Here is an 18,499-nt window from a genome sequence, read left to right on the forward strand (position 1 = left end):
CTGTGGCTAGGAGTTCCTTATTTGACAGGCAAGTCTAGATCTGATACTGGACTTGGACGTCGATATTTTTCTGCGGTTTTTTCCAAGGCACAAGATTCACTTAATTCATTTACAGGCACTTCATCTATTGCACAACAAGATGGAACAACCAACAGCTCTCCAAGTAAAATTTCCTAGAATGCATATACATGTCAGATCATTCAAGAAAATAATTCAGCCAGTTCAAGTGGATATCACAAAATGTATAGACAATGTAGAGTCAAATATAACAATGAAATGCAACTTACATCTACCATGCAGTCAACACCAATACTAGACAATGTTCATTCTCAATTGTTATAGGGACCAAAATTGATGCTTCAAGAATGCATTCTTCAAATCCTTTCTCATCTAAAGGTGAGACTCTGTGTATGTTGCATGTGCTCTGCAATTGTTTTGTTTCCATGTATCCTTTCTCATATATAGGTGAGACTCTCTGTATGTTGCATGTTCTCTACAATTGTTCTATTGCCATGTCTAGAACATCTCCTGATTGTGGACAAGCTTTCTACAGTGATACAACCAAAATATTATCTAATCTCTCCTTAAGCATTTTTGATTCAAAAGGAACTTTTGGCAGTAAATCACATCCCTTATCCAAGTGAATTTCAAGATAATTGTTTGACTGCAAGTTACACAGAGAATCCATTTTCTTAGTGCTTGACGTTTGCTTTCTCAACATAAATTTCTCTTTCAAATTTGAAACTTTAGCTTTAAACCTAGATCTCTTTTGCTCCTATATTTTATTAATTCCATAGGTAGGGTGCCACTTCGTCTGTCACTGTCAATTTTATTTTTAGTGGCTCTAATAACACAATAACCATTGTTATTCTTCCCAATACTAACCCTCTCTAAACTTGTGGCAGATACTAGAAGAGATTGGGATCTCAGCAGACTACTAGGTGAAATATCTCTATTATTGTCCACATTTTTTTTGTATAAAGAGCCATCCCACTCTGCATGCCTATCTCGTCTACTAGGGCTTTTAATATTCTACCTGGTTCATGCATATCATAAAATAATTCATAGCATTCCTCATCACCTATGTTAGCTCTATTAATTTGTTGGTAGATTTTTTACTGGGACACTTGTTCATTTTCATCAGGAAAAGCAAGGAGTTTCCCTAAGGTATCTGGAATTTGTTTGATGTGTTGCTTCTCTTCATTCCCTTAAGTAGCTCTCGACCTTTCTAAAATTGGCTTCCCAACTACTTTGTTTCCATATTTAGGTGAATCATAAGGTTTGCAAGGGCAAGATGACAAGGATGAGCCTAACCTGGTTATGTAATCCCATATATATTTAGTACCAGAGGTGGACGATTTCAGGGAAGTATTAATGCTCGCATCTGGAGAAGTATCAGTGAAATTGTTTAGTGAACTTTTTTGTCAGAAAAAACACATGAGAGTTGGAACTTCAACCAAACTAAATGAATCATTTTCCATATCTCTAGTCACATTTTCCTTGACTTTCCTTGCAATTTGTCGAGTGGTTTTCCTTAGATGCTTAGGAACATCACAAATTTGATCAAAGACAACTTCTTCATTAATCCCTAACTCATCTTTTCTCTTCTCACAAAACCCATTTTAAGCCTATTACTCATTTCTTGAAGAAAATATTGAGTGATATCCCTCACCCCTTTTGGATCCCTGAATCCAATTTGAGATCATGGGGAGCATCTTAGTGATGGACTGGGCCTAAAATTTTGACACCTTCCTGGAGTAAGCTTTAAGACAACTATTCTTGTTAGTAAGGAACAAATGTTATTTTTGCTATCTTAACTTAACGTAGCACAATTTTTCTTTTGTCCCCACATAGAAAATTCTTGCATTGACTTCTTAGGCGAAAAGACTCATACTTGCTCAAATTCACTTTATAAAGAAAACGTTTTCCCCTTCTACTTCTGAAGGCATTTTTCATTTTTCTTATCTCCTTTGGAATGATTTTGATTATTCTCCTTTTCCTTCAATGGCCATTGAATTTTCATTGGATTTGATGACTTCATTTTTGGAAATTGTATTTCTTGAGTTTCTGACGTAGATTGTATATCTTGAGGATGCTTTTCAAGCAATGAATTTGGTTCCTAAAGAAATTCCAGGAATAGTTTCTTTTTTTATTGCAATACTTCCGATGTGTTGAGAAATTATTTGCAACTTCTAAGCTCTTCATTAGTTGCAAAATGTTGAGAATTAATAACACACTCATGTACAAGGGCCATTTTTGCCTCATTTATCTTTTCACATACAAGCATTTGTTTTTCTGCTAACTACATTTTGAGTTATTTGGCTGGATAGACTTTGAATGATCCTGAATCTTTGAAGCCTGCCAAACTACGAACAATTTCTTAAACTCATGGAGTGGATTTTCTTGAGGATGATCCTGAAATGGAAGAGATCCATAAAAAAATCTGATGTAACACCTTCCTCCCATATCTACCCAAGCAACCAATCAATCAGGCTAAACATGTGACAAGAGGCCACTATGATATGATTTGACCTCCTAAGTCACGTTAAGGAAGTGGAACCGACGGAACCAATCCAACCTTTCTTCCAACCAGCCCTTGGGTCCCACTGAGCTTTCGGACCACCTGACTTCTGGATGCTCTCATGCTATGGGCATGCCAACATCCAGGGAACTCTGGACGCTCTCATATGCCTACAATCCAGTGTCTAGTGATTCTTTTGCACAACGTTATGCCAGCATCACCGGGGTTTGAGCCACTTTTTCAGGCACTACCCAGAACTGAATCACATCTTTAGAACAGTAAAACAACAAGTAAATGACAGTATAAATGCAATCACTTGAATGAGACCTTGATTGAACCCCTGCTAGCCATGACAAGCATTTCGTCAAACATATCGTGAATATGTAATCTACAGGTGTAAATAATAGATATGAGCATAGGGGTCTCTTACTTAGTTGAGAATCGCTAAGAGACATTGATGCCTCAACATATTAACTACCATTTCATCCATTAGGTCATAGATACATTGATCATTCATTTACAAGTAAAACAGGATGAGATCCATACATAATTACCATCATAAAACACATATATAACCAGCATAATAGCAGCAGAAATACCATTAATGAAATCGCAACCATATAAAGCACATATGACCACATATTTGATGAATACTTGTGATACATCACTAGCTAAGAATGTAGACTTCACTGGGATGAAATGTGCAACCTTTGTCATCTTGTCCACAATAACCATGATGGAATCATGTTGTCTCATTGTCCTCGGAAAACCCGTGATGAATTCCATGGAAATGACTTCCCACTTACACTCTAGAATCGCGATCAGTTCTAGAAATTCACCTGGATGTTAAAACTCTGCCTTCAAATGCTAACAATCAAAACACCTAGCCACAAACTCTGCTACATCCCTCTTCAGGCTTGGCCAATAATAAAACTTATTTACTGCATTCAATGTCTTTTGATAACCTGGGTGATCTGAATATGGTTTCGCATGAAACTCCCTCAAGATCAACTTCTTGAGCTCACTGCTATCTGGCACATATATCTTTTCTCTGAATCTGACGAATCTGTGTGTCGTAATGCAATAGTCCACATCCTATGCACCTGCACCTGCACATGTACCTATACCACTACATGTACATGTACCTGTACCTGTACTTGTACTACCACCTGTACCTATACCTCTACTCTGCTGCAACATATGCATAATCTCCATATATTTGATATCCTATTGACCTACCTGCAAGATCCTATCCTGTAAGTCTGTCCCATATGAGATCATAGTTGCTAAGTGATTTACCTGCATCCGCCTTCTAAGAGAATATGTCACTATGTTCTCTTTTCCTTTGATATATCTAATCTCAAAATCAAACTCACTGATCGTAGCCAACCACCAAGCCTACCTACCATTCAGATTCGGTTGGTCAAATAGATACTGCTAACCACTGTGATCACTCATCAATGTAAACCTCCTGCCCAGAACATAGTGTCTCCACATCTTCAATGCATGTATAATCGTTGCCAACTCAAGATAATGTGTGGGATATTTTTGCTCATGTTCATTTAGTTTTCGTGACTAATAGCATACCGACTATCCATCCTGCATAAGGACTCCATCAAGTCCTTTCTTGCAAGCATCTGTGCATACTACAAACTCTTTGTCCAGATATGCAATCTTTAATATCGTTTCATGTGTCAACAATTGTTTGAGATGCTCAAAACTAGACTCACACTCCTCTTTCCATTTTAACTTCTTACCTTGCCTCTGCAATGATGTGATAGGATAAGCAATCTTTGAGAAGTTCCTGATGAACCTCCTATAATAGCCTGCGAACCCCATAAAAGATCTCACATCATCTACATTCTTAGGAGATACCCACTCCATGATGGCCCTTATCTTTTCTGGATCTACTGCAATGCCCTCCTTGGAGACAACATGCCCCAAGTAATGTACCTCAGTCTAAAAGAAACTACACTTGTTGAGCTTAGCATACAACTGATGCTCTTTCAACAACCTCAACACTGATGTTAAATGCTCCACATGCTCTTCCTCTTTTTTAAAATATATCAATATGTCATTAATGAACACAATAACAAATTTATCCAAGTATGGATGCAACACACTATTCATCAAGCACATAAATATAGTTGGAACATTAGTTAAGCCAAATGGAACTACAACAAACTCATAATGCCCATACTTGGTCCTAAAAGTTGTTTTGTAAATGTCCTCCTCTTTGATGCGTACCTGATGATATCTAGATCTCAGATTAATATTCGAGAACACTACTTCTCCTTTCAACTGATTGAACAAGTCATCAATCCTCGGTAACAGATACATGTTCTTAAGGGTCACTTTGTTCAACTGCTTGTAGTCAATGCAGAATCTAAGAGTACCATCTTTCTTCTTCACAAATAATACTGGTGTGCCCCATGGTGATACACTTGACATAATGTACCCCTTATCCAACATTTCCTTCGACTGTAGCTTCAACTCCACCAACTTATGTGTGCTCATCCTATAAGATTCTTTTGATGTAAGAGCTACCCATGTGTAAGGACCAATTCTATATATATATATATATAAATCCCAATAAAATACAACTAGAAGAGAAAAACATGGGGAATTCAAATTTATTCAACACTGTCTAACACATTCCTGAATTTCATTTCACTGAACATATCCTAAAATTTACATATTTAACTAAGGCCATAAAGAAATCATACAAAATAATATTGCAACACATATCTACCGTTCACCAAAAGACGAGACTCCACTTGAATTGCCGTTACTTGTCTTCCCTTGTTGTCGGTCACCTCCGAGAGTGAATGATGACGTACTTGATCCGAATGCGATGACCCACCGATTAACCTCCCAGCCTACTCCTTGGGTACTCTTCTTCCCCGCAGACCCCTGAGCTGCAATGGGGTTGTACAATGGAGGAATGCAATAGCTGGTAGAGGAGAGCACTCCTTGGCTCAAGAGTCCCCTCTCTAAAATCCTCTACCTCACCAAACTCACTATAGTTTCGTAATCACTACTTTGACATAGTCTCATCCATCCAACAATAGGGTTCCCAAAAAGTCCCTTCTCCCATGGCTTGCCCCTTATTTTATAGGAGTCCTCATAGGTGACACTTGGCATGTCATGCATAATTAATTTTTTTTTATAATTCAATAGTTTGATTATTCACCCACCCATGTGTCACTCTCTCATCAAGGGTCTCCAAAATTATTTACTTAAATTTTAATTTAAAACTAATATTTTCCTCACCTCAACAAGATTCCTATTTCTTCTCCTAGTTGCCTCTTGATGCCCCTTTTTACTCCTTAATTTGTGTTCATTACTAAATTCAATTAATGAGTCAAGATTTGATCCCCTATATACTCCCTAATTTAACTCAAGTTATCTCTTAGATGGATATTCTTATGTTGGTTTTTGCCACATGGAGGTTCTCTATATTTCTCTAAAATTTAACTTATTAATCTTATTTTAATTCACCATCCTCTTCTCTTAATTAGGTTTAACTATTTTAGGATTAATCTTTATCCTTACAATTATGTACCTCTTTCCCCTTTTACCTAATTAAACTACATAATCTACCTACTATTTTCCAACATGGTAAGCGTAGAGTTTTTAAGGTAACCTATTTTATTTCTTCATATGATCCTTTTAACCCAAGTTTTATTTTTGATTTAATTACCACAGTTTCTAACATCATTACCCTTGATGTAAATTTACCTAGTTTTCATTTCTTGATTATATTTATTAATTTATTTATTTTTAATGATTACAAGGGTACCAAGTTTGGTTGTGCCCTTCAAGAATTTCCCTTGAAGTTCCAAGGGTGCCACGCCTAATAGTTTATTTGTGATGCCAAGGGTGCCAAGTTGGTCGTGCCCTTCAAGCATTCAGTGACTGCGAGGGGAAAGTATAGGTGCAATGTCATAAACCACTATCATCTCTTATATTACCTGCTATAGTGAGACCAATGGTGTTGAGGATCAAGGAATCCGCCTTGATGCGCGGCCCCTGGTAAAATCCTCATGAGCGACCCAACTTTGGGACCTGCCCTTGACATCATGATCTTCAAGGCAAAGGTGTTTCAACCTTTCCAACCCAAGTCATGGCGAGAGTGCTAATGGGTGAGATCAGGGACACTGTCCCACCCCTCCCATGTAGTTCCATCCACTTGTAAAACCACATCACCCATATGTGAGATTCGGCCAAGCAACTAATCTGTGCCTGCAACCACTAACATCTCATCAGAATATAGATAAACATATATAGCAGGTTTTGAAATTGACTTTGAATTTCAAAGATAAAATAATATAATTTTTTTCATCAAATCAGTTGTCGTCAACTCATAATATGCGAGTGTCTCTGGTGGTTTCCTGCCATACTCAATACTCATCAGTAACAAGGTTTCTCAGTGTTATTCATTGTCATAATAGCATCATTAACAACACCTAGTCATTCACATCATTGTTCATAGTAAGCCCAAACTAATGAAAGTAGGTAACATAGGGGACACATCCATCATAGCTATTGTTAACGCTCGAATTTGCCCCAGGCTGAGGAAGGCAAAACTCAAGGCAACATCAAACCACGCTCAGCCTCGTAGCTAGCCCTACGAGGACAAGAGAGGGCTCTCTCCGAGTCAATATCGGAAAAATATAATCAATGAGGCTCGAGATGACTGAAATTGTAACTAATCTTAGGCTAGGTATTAAGTGCAGAGGTTTAAAGGTGATTTTTTGGGGTTTTTGTTGAATCAAAAGGAAAGGCAATTTTGGGTGCGGGGATGAGACACAATTTCTGCAGAGGTCTGATTGGAGCAAGGTAGGCAATTGTTTGATGCCTTAAAAGCTAATGAGGTGAGTAGATCAGACAGGTGAGGAGCTAAGGAGAGCAAGGAAACCTCAAGAATTCTCCTTAAACAGATGAAAACATAGGAGATCAAACAAACTTAAAGGCAGAGCATTACAGATTATGAATTCTACCTTAACACTTCATTTGTTCAATTGCAGAAGATGAGAGAAGGAAAATGATACACATAACAACTTACAAGTACTGAAAGAAGCACACCATCAAGACATAAAACCACATGAATTCCAAACAGTGTTGCAAAACCCTGGTCTTTCCTTTGCCAAAATGTTGAAGTAAAATGTACAATAGAGTCTCAAAACCTTTTCCCCAAGAGTCCAACCATGAAAATGACTAAGAAAATACATAATATAGGCAAGCCAACCCATTCCCTTGCCTCTAGGGGTCGAGCTCATCATCCTAGGAGCTATTTCAACCAATTCTAAACAAAGCACTACAATCTAGGCAGTCAAAACAACTTGCCTCTATAAGGTAGGAAACTGATTCATTCATTTAATTTTCACTTTTTAGTGAATGAATCTTCTAGAACAAGTAATAAAGTGCCAAAATTACATCATGTTTCATTAATTACATCCATAGGAGTGAAAAAATCACATCAAAAGTCAAAACTGGTAAAACTGGCTTCATTTCCTGAGCTGAAGATGAAAATTATGCCAAAAAAACCCCGTGCGTCGCGCGCCTGATCCCTATGCACCGCGTGCCTTTCCACCTATTTTTGGGCCACTTCCTGGCATCCAAATTGAGCTTAGGTTGGCTTGTTGGAAAGCCGTGGATGTCTACTTTCCAACCCAAGTGGAATTTTCCAATTTGGTGTCCATTTGCCCCTCCAAAAGTGCATTCTCCCGGAAGTACTTCCTGTTGGTGCAAAAGGTGGCAGAAAGGTGATTTTCATGGTGTTTTTGAGCCTTTTGGTCACCCAGAACTTGATGAAATACTTTGGCCATAGCTTAGCATGTATATTTCATCATGACAAATCCAACACTACAAGCCATTTGTGATTTGGACCTCCCAATCTTATGGGTTGCGCGCGGCGCGCTACACGTTGAGCCAAAAACCCTGTTTTTAGGACAAAATTTTCAAAAATGACAAAAATTCTTCTATCATGTATTGTGCCCCGCCAATGAAGCCTCGGCCAAAATTTGGAGTGGATTGGGCTTTTTCCGCCATTTTAGTGCCTTGCTCAATCGCCTCTTAAGGATCTTCATTTTTGCTTTGCAAACATGCATGTGAGCCCAATAGTGAGTTTTCATATGACGAAGCATGTCCTTGTCTCTGTTTGCCTTCGCCAACAATTTATCCAAATGAGTGTTCACCTGGATGAGCATAGACTCTCGATCAATCGGTGTCAAATCACCGGGTCTCTTTCGGGCCAATTCTCGGTCCTCCCGGATTTGTCGTAGCTCATAAAGTGTATGTTCATCTTCCAGCTGTTTGTTGCGCTGCTCCAAGTAGTTGATCATCCACTTAGCCATCTGCAATTTCTTTTGCAGCGAGTCATTTTCAGCCCTTTGCTGTCGAATGATCTCTTTTAGCTCCGAGCTAGGAGAGCTCGCATCAAGATCAATGATATCCGTGTCCTGACCTCCTGAAGGACCCTCATCAAACATGGGCCTCTTGCCCCTATCCTGTATCTGTACCTGTGCTGAAGAAGAAGGCGAGACCCTTTCCACATGATGTGGAGATAATACTCGATGTGCTGATGAAGTCAACGAGACCCCTTCCACCCCGGGTGGAGATAGTACTCGTCGTGTAGATGCAAATAAGGCCCTGTGGCCTCGCTGGTATGTCACATATGGAGGAGCACTTATATGCTCAGTCTCGGGAATGCTTGGCTAGTGTGAAGGCGCTCCCTCATCATGAACTATCTCGGGAGGCGGCTGTACCGCTGCGAAGTAATCACGGGACATGAAATCCTCCCAAGTAATGCCCTGCTGTGCCAACTGATGCATCACTATGATTTTGATCAACACATAATGATATATGCTCTTATGCTGATGTGCTGGGCTCTTCCTTTGTACTAAAGGCACCATCCTCTCTATGTTGCGACACATGAAAAATGGAATGTTAATCATACGTACCCTCGTGAAATGCATCAACAAACGGACATGGTACGCATAAAGACGCGAGAATCTGCCCTCGCAACTGAAATATCGAATGGTGAGTTTCATCAATGGTGCATACTCATCCCTCAGGAATCTGAAAGGAAAAACTACGCTCAAGTGTCTCATATACCCGGGTTTGATATATGGCTCATAGTAGAATCTGTCTAACAGCTGGCGTTTACTCCATTCCTCCCCTACATTTGGTATCCTGGTGGCCTGAGCAATAGTCTCGGGTGACAAGGTGAAATTCACTCTGGCAAGGTTTACATGACCATCCTGTAAATGTAGAACAAATAAACGGACTAGTTCCCAATGATGCTGGATTTGTGAGATCATCTCACAATATTGAAAACATGATTGACGCCGAAAACACTCCATTGCAAGTGGGCAAGCTTGCAATTGGGCCAAAGAAGTAGGCTCCTCCCTGACATGCTGACCACTTTTGCCACTTCCGCGAGACCTCCGTGGCACATTTGGCACATTTACCTCCGGTGTAGAATCACTATCATACTCCTGCTCATAGACTGACTCGGTCTCTGACATGTCTTTGAAAACAAGATAGCTGGAATATATATGCTGATGTAGAAACTGCGTGCACAATTGCATGTAAACTGTTCTTTTGCTCTAAAAATGTTGTGACCAAGGGGACACAAATGCACAAGGGAATATTAGGAAAGGGGAAACATTAGGGAATTAGGGAATTTGGACATAAAAACAAGGGACTTAGAGAAGGGAAGGGAAATGATAAGGATAATGTGTTTTGTAATAGAGGCGAGGGACTAGGATTTGAGGGATTATAGTGTAGGATGAAGGAGGGAATTAATGGGGAAAAATAAGGGTGAATTTGGGAATGGGAAACAAAGGGAAATGGAGAAATAATGACAACCTTGGTTACACTCTGTTTTTGAAACCCTTACAGCAATTTTTTGCATTCAAACCCTACAGCAATTTCATTGACAAGGAGGGCTTTCCACTTGGATTTCTAAGGCAAACATATCATGAACCCATTACATTTACCTTTCAAAAACCAAGCACAAGTGGTGGATGTGAGCCTACATGCAATTTTGTGCGGAGAGGAGGCGAGTTCATGCGTTTCCAAGCAAATTTTGGGCTTAAACCCCAGTGCGCCGCGCGCCTCACCCAACGCGCCGTGCGCGTGTATTTTTACACTGCGATTTTTTGTCTGATGCGCTGCGCACCCCTGATGCGCCGCGCACCTAGTCCAATGCGTCGCGCACCCCTGAAACTGCTCCAACTTCCTCACAAACTCACAATTTCGCTTTGGAATGATGTTCTTCACTCTTGGCATGCAAAATGAGTTGAAAGTGTCATGAAATATCTTTATAAAGACTCCCTTTTGATTTTTTCTTGGTCCATGACCCATTTTGTAATGTTTTGTCATTGACACTTTTTCAGGATTAATAGACTTCTGACCTTTTTGGTTTCCTCCTTAAATTTGGTTGAAATAATGATTTTCTTTGCAATTCTTTGCAGGGATAGCTGTGATATGATCTGGCAAAGGAGACCAAGGCTGCGCTTGGATGATTCAAGAACTGAAAATTTTGAAGATTTTTACAAAAATGAGATGATGACTTATCTTCAAAACAGAGTTTTGAAGAGAAGTCCTAATTTATCTGTATAATGATGAAAATTATTGAAGTAACCACCTATCGAGGACATCCCTCTGGCCTGCTGGTCTTCTTAGACTTTGCAAAACAAGACTGACTCAACCCAAGACCTAATGACCAAGAACCATTGTTATGACCCAGAAATTTGAAACAGGACTGTACATGACCTTTGAAGACTTGTTTTTATGAATAGACCTGAACCAGCAGTGCCAAGCACGAGGGGAATGAGTAACACAAACCATTCCGTCAGAGTTATGGCATGCCTAATGAAATGCAACTAATCGAAACTGATGGGACACCTAAACATGAAATGCAAAAAAGAGCTGTGATCTCTGACGGAGGGATAACGAGACCGACTCTAACAGCTATCATCATCAAAACATCAATGGAAACATACATATCCATCAAGCTATCAACATCGTAACATCAATAGAAATATACCTATTTATCAAATTTATCATCATCATGATTTTAATAGAGAGCATGCATATCCTTTACTGCCATCATCATCATAAATTCAATAAAGACCAAATTTAACCATTTAATGTTACAATCATCATAATACCAATAGATAACATACAGAACCATTCATGCTATCTTCATCATAATATCAATGGAGAACATACATAAACATTACAACCATGAATATCTCAATCACTAATAATAATGGTGTCATGTGCCCAGATCCTCAACCTGAGGTCATCAAAGAATAATGTGTGGACCTTAGGGCTAAATAAATGTTAGTGTCATATCATTGTTAGTCAACTAGAGCGGGCACTACACCCTGGCACCAACTCAATAGAAAATTCTACCTCCCTGTGAGGTGGCAAATCTGAAATATCCTCAGGAAATACATCCTTGAACTGATATAGGATTGGGTACCTTCTCAAAACATATGCATCCTCAACTTCATTACCTTTATCACTAGAAATGTGTATTGCAAATAACATACACCCTTTTCTGTGACAACGCTTTGCTTGCATAGATGTCACCATCCTAACTGATGTGGCTTTCCTCTTTCCTTGCAAGACTCTCGGTTCCCCATTGTCATCCAAGCACTCAATAGCTTTGTCATGACAATCCACCTTGGTTCTCTGAAGATACAACCAATCCATGCCCAACAACATATTGTATGATTGCAATGGTAATACATTCAAATGTGTTGCAGTAGGCATACCATTCAAATCAAATGCACAAGCTCTTACCCATTGATGAACTTGCTTCTTTGTACCTGTAGCCAATTGCGCTAACCAATATTCAACATGAAATTCCTTATTCAAACCACACTTATCCACCAATTAAGTTTTAACATAACTATAATTAGATCCAGGGTCAATCAAAATAGAAATAACTTGATCACAAAGCTTACCATCCATCTCAATGATAGATGTCTAACGTTATTCCTATTTGTTATCCAATGTTGCATAAATACGAGGAATGCTCTGACCAAAATCCCCAACAGTCTATTCGTCCTTTGCACTATATATTTGAGGCCTACCACCCTGATTCTGTGAACAACCTCTCCTGCGATGATCCTTGCCACAAGTCCAAAATTCTATAGGCTTCTAGCATGCATCCTTGTTCTGCTCCTCTTATCGATGTCCATGTCCAATGTCAGATGCATTGAACCTCTTAGGTGATGCAACATTCTCCTTATTACCTGAATCTTGTGGTATTACTTGCTTCTTGTGCCATTTTCCTTTGTTATTTGCATTTCCCTTCCAGTCTGGCTTAGTCTTAGATCAGCGCTTCGATTGTTCATAACAATGTTTTAGCTCTCGGATGGCCTCCAATGATCTAGGCTCATCGAACTCAATCCTATCTTTGAATGCCATTGGTAACCCACCAGTGAATATCTAAATCTTGGCTTTCTCCTCGTTGAGGTAAGGCACATACCTCAATAGCTCCAAGAACTTGCTAGTGTACTCATCATCTGTCATAGATCCCATCTTTAGTTCATAAAATTCCTTTTCCCTGTCATCAAATTATCTCTCTAATAGGTACTTCCTTTTGAATAAACACTCAAACTCATTCCAATTCAAATCCTCCTCATGTATGCCTCTAACATTCTTCACATATTCCCACCAAATGTTTGCTTTACCTTTGAGACTGAATGTAGCTACTTTGGCTTTCATGTTCTCTGAATAATCATGCAACCTGAATAACTTCTTCATACCAAGCAACCATGCCTCTGCATCCTGCGATTTCTTCATCTCTCCATCAAATGTAGGTGCCTTTTATTTCTTAAACTCATCTGACAAGTATCCATTGTCACTCCTCCTATAAGGATGATAACAATATCGATCATCATGCCTGTCAGAACCAGAACTAGAATGGTACCTGTGTCTATCCCTCCTCCTATCCAGAGTGTCCAACAATCTTCCATCTCTGACTATGTCACCACTATCTGACCTGTGACCACCATGTGACCTACTACCATATGCCCCATTAGTTTTTTCCTCCTACTCATGGTTGATACGAAGTGGCCCCTATCAGTGAAAATATGACAAACTCTAAAGTATCACTGCATTTACCTCTGCTAGTTTCTCCTATGCCTATATGATTATGTCATTATATGCCTTACAACTCCTTATTTCTTTCTTTAATCTTCTATGTGTATCTTCCAAATCAGAAGAGTTCCCAACATCATACTGCTCTTTTGATTCATAGGGAGATTCCTTGTAATATACCATCTTGGTAGCCATTTGATATTTCTTCCTATAAGGTATATCATGTTAGCTAAACCAAATCACAATAAACCAACGCACCTTAGTATAGCTCGGGGAGGATACCTTGTCTGCAAGATCAACAAATCAGTGTGATACATGTATAACATAAACATGACAACATATAGAAGCATAACATGTAAGTATATAACCATGCAACCATCATTCTAGCTAGGGTCCAGTCACCAATGCATGACCTTAACAACAACGCATACAATGACCTCATGCATGAAAAAAACCACTACATCATTGTACACTTGATCACATGCAAACATTAACATGCATAAGCAATGCATAACCAACCACATATATTCATAAACACATGTAATTAAGCATAAACGAACAATACTTGTAATCGAACCTACAAGAATGATACATGCAACCAGGCATACAAGAATACAACCAAACATACAAGGATGTAAACAAGAATACAATAATGATGCATGTAAGTGACATAATCGACATGTTGGCATTATGATGCATGTATTGTACTTGATGGCAACCCACTTGCAACAGAACATCTCACTTATATATAACTAGATGAATCTACAGAAGAGAGATCAGATGTGACAGAATACATGGGATGCAGGGCAGCTCAAAGGATTCAGTTCATATGTAATGTACAATGACAACTTATTATGATGACAATTCATAGTATGGCAACCCACTAACAGTAAGGCAACTTACTAAGATGGCAGATCACAGTTCAGGCTCTTAGAATGGAAGAAAATGAGGCCCGCAGTTTCCTCTTGATAAAGTTGCGTACATATGCAGGTGCACCATTCAAAAGGTGCATACATATCCGCAGGCGTACATATCAAAAAGTGTGGATGTTCAGTAGCACGCACATTCATGCAGAGAAAAGCGCACGTGTGGGAAATCCTATGGTTGGTCCATGATATTCAGTCTGACAGTTTTTGAACCTACACTACAACAAAACAGGCATTTTACTCCAGATTTAGCACCAGATTGTAGTGTATTTTTCTCTCCGTTTGGATGATCAGCCTGGCACTAAATCTGGCTCTATTGTACAATTTTTAAAGCGTCCTTTTTTGCGCCAAAATTTGCATCTTTTTTTACGTCAAATTTTGCATCATATTTTGCACCAAGATTTGCATTTGATTTTACAACAGGTTTTGCTTCTAGTTTTCTGCCATTTTTTTGCATCATTTTTTTCTTCCTGTTTTGTGCCATTCTTTGCTTCTATTTTTGTGTCGTAATTTGCATAGAGTTTTGCACCATATTTTGCATCTGATTTAGTGCCTTTTTTTGCATCGAGTTTGTGCCAGTTTTTGCATCTAGTCTTATGCCATTTTTTGCTTCTAATTTTGTACTTATTTTTACATCTATTTTTGCATCAATTTTTCTGCCCTTTTTTACACCATTTTTTGCATCTAATTTTGCATCATATGTTGAATTTGATTTAGTGCCAAATTTTTCATCCATTTTTGCACCATTTTTTTCATCCACTTTTTTTGTTTCATTTGTCTCCCTTTTTTGCATCCTATTTTGCACCTAATTTTGCATCATTTGTTGCATCCAATTTAACATCATTTTTAACAACATTTCTTGCATCCAATTTTGCATCCTTTTGAGCATCTAAATTTTCACCCTATGTTGGACCATGTGTTGCATCCACCTTTGAATCCCATTTTGTGTCTAATGTTACATTCAATTTTGAGCCTTTTTTTTCATCTACATTTGCATTTGTTTTTGCACCAAGTTTTGAATCATTTGTTGCACCTCATTTTGCATCCAATGTTGTATCCAAATTTGAGCCATTTTTATGCCCATTTTCGCACCATTTTTTCTACTTTTATGTCCAAATTTTCACCATTTTTTATGTCTAATTTTGCATCCTTTTTGGTGTCTAATTTTGCATCCTTTTTGGCATCCAAATTTGCATCCTTTTTTTCTGCCACATTTTGTGTCCACATTTGCATCTCATTTTGCACCTAGATTTTAGTTTGAATTTTCATCTAGTTATGCATCATTTTTGGCATCCTTAGTTTCACCCATTTTTAGTCCCATTTTGCTTCTTGTTTTGTGTCTTTTCTTACATCCTTTATGCACCCAATTTTTCATCCTAATTTTACACCATTATTTGCATCCTCATTTTGGTGTCCATTTTTATATCCTTGTTTGCGCCCAATTTGGTATCTTTTTTTATGCCCTATTTTGTTCCCTTCTTTGTGTCTAGTTTTACACCCTTTTTTAACTCTACTTTAAAACCCTTTTTGTCTCATTGTTTGCATCTTGTTTTGATGGCTAGTTTAACATCCAATTCTACTCCCAATTTTGCATCGATGGTTACATCCACTTTTGGCTTCTTGTTTAGAGTTTTAATTTTACTTCCATTTTACTAATTTTATTACATAGTGAAATATATTACAGTTTCTAAATATCATTTTTCTGTAGGATTTAATGCACAATTAGATGAACATAAAACCCTCTCAGTTTATCCTAGAAACCTAAGATATATTGATTAAGAGAAAGGCTATTCTAGGGCTCGGGATTCTTAGTAGATCAAGATGTAGAGTATAGATTAAGAAAAGAAGAATGAATTCATGTGAGTCCTCACATGCAGGTATTGTTGGAGTTTTTAGTGTAGCTGGGAAGCGCTCCTAGATAGCTCCAAATCTTGGTCCTACACACAAGAGAGAGAACAAAGAAAACTTCACAACATAATATCTTAATAATTGAAATTATCATAAACATATAAATGTTACTGAATAAATAAATATAAACCAAAATCCCATACATTCATTAGTTAAATAGGATAAGTAAAGAACGAATAGTAGCATATGGAAGGAAGAACAACTAATCTATATTAATAAAGGAGTTGGAGGAAAGTTACAACCATCAGATACAGTTGCAACAACACCTCCCCCAACTCCTAGCTCCAAAACTCTCCCTCTCAAGATAGATCTCAACAGCGTGACAATACATGAATTCCCATCATTTCCTCAATGGCCAAGCCTCTAATATATAGGAAAGTGAAGGCTATGAAGATTTCCCAAATTCCTCATTAGTTCAATTTTGGCAAAAGCTTTTAGGTGAATAATGTTACCTCATATAAAAATGGCATTTTCCACTTTTTAGATGCTTTTGTGCTTAGGAAAAAGCTTCCCCATGCCTTATGGCTCTTTCCCACTTTTGTATGCTTTTATTTTTTAGGAAAAATCTAAAGATGAGGATAAAGAGATCACATTCCACCATATGAGTTTCCGAAAGTGAACAAGAGTGTCAAACTCTAGTTAACTTGAGCTTTTTTCCTCACATTAGAGGAATTTTCATTTTAAAATGTTAACATTGAATTTCCATGTCATAATGTGTAAGCCAATCAAAATCTTTTAAAATTTAAAGACATATAGGTGTGACTAGGCAGTGGATTTTTTTTTAATAATATAACTTACCTAATTTAACTGTGAATGTTGCCCTAGTAACCCAAAACTATATTAAATATTAAAAATAAAATTAATATCTTAATCTATAAAAGTTAGAATATCTAGAATATTTTTAATGAAGGGTAAATCATGGCGTGTTAAATAAATAAATTTAAATATAAAATACATATACAATTATTTTGATAAATGTGACATTTATTTGGGTAATTTTGGTAAAAGAATAATAAAAATGATATATTAAAAAATTGTCTACATGGCATTATTTTATTAGTTTCTTAATTTTTTCTTAGGTGGTTATTATTTTGGTAACAAAAGTTAGATGAAGGGGACAACTTGTTATAGACTAGGATACCATGGTCCTCATGGTACATAACTTGTATTATAGGCTTATATAGTTTAGGAGAAATGGGTATTTCAACCAACAACATAGTATTCTCCTCCAAGATGATGAGGAGGTATTTTCATGTATAACACATTTAAGAATATATCACAATTCAAATTCATAACTTAGTATTTGTAAACAAATTTAAGGGTAATTGACAACATTCATAAAAAATATAGCAGTATCCTCATATATAACAATTCTCCATCAAAAAATCATTGACAATTTTCAATATACATATATTACTACTAAATCAACATTTATCACATATATCATTATTCCAAGGTAAATTCACAACATTACATCCAAAAATAGTAATGTCATCATACATAATCATTCTCCATAAAAAAGCATTGACAGGTTTCAACACATATATAAAGTAACAAGATAATACTAATAATATCCTCATCATCCTTAATCAAATCAACTAAGATTCAAATGTGTGATTATCATATCAAAATATTTCATGAACACCATTATTCTAAGGTAAATTCACAACATCCATCAAAAGATAGTAATATCATCATACATAATAATTCTCCATCAAAATAATGTTGATAATTTTCAATATATACATAAAAGAACAAGATAAAAATGATAATATCATCATCATATTTAATCAAATCAACTAAAAGTCAATGTAATATTACCAAATAGAAATGTTTCATAGATATCATTATGCTAAGGTAAATTCACAACATCCATAAAAAAATAGGAATCTCATCATACACAATAATTCTTCATAAAAAAATTGTAAACAATTTTCAACATATTCACAAGGTAACAAGATAATACGTATAGTATCATCATCATCATTCAAATAAAATAAAATTCAAATGTATGATT

General features: G+C 37.2%; 1 pseudogene; it reads right to left on the bottom strand.

Annotated features, from left to right (window-relative positions):
- Positions 1–233: 233 nt before the first annotated feature.
- The window catches only part of LOC149180308 (uncharacterized), a 33,752-nt pseudogene continuing 15,486 nt past the window's right edge, over positions 234–18,499 (bottom strand).

This window comes from Pinus tabuliformis, chromosome 3_2, assembly GCF_031772625.1.
Source record: "Pinus tabuliformis cultivar Carrire ecotype Pingquan chromosome 3_2, CPIR1, whole genome shotgun sequence".
In the NCBI taxonomy this organism is placed as follows: domain Eukaryota; kingdom Viridiplantae; phylum Streptophyta; class Pinopsida; order Pinales; family Pinaceae; genus Pinus; species Pinus tabuliformis.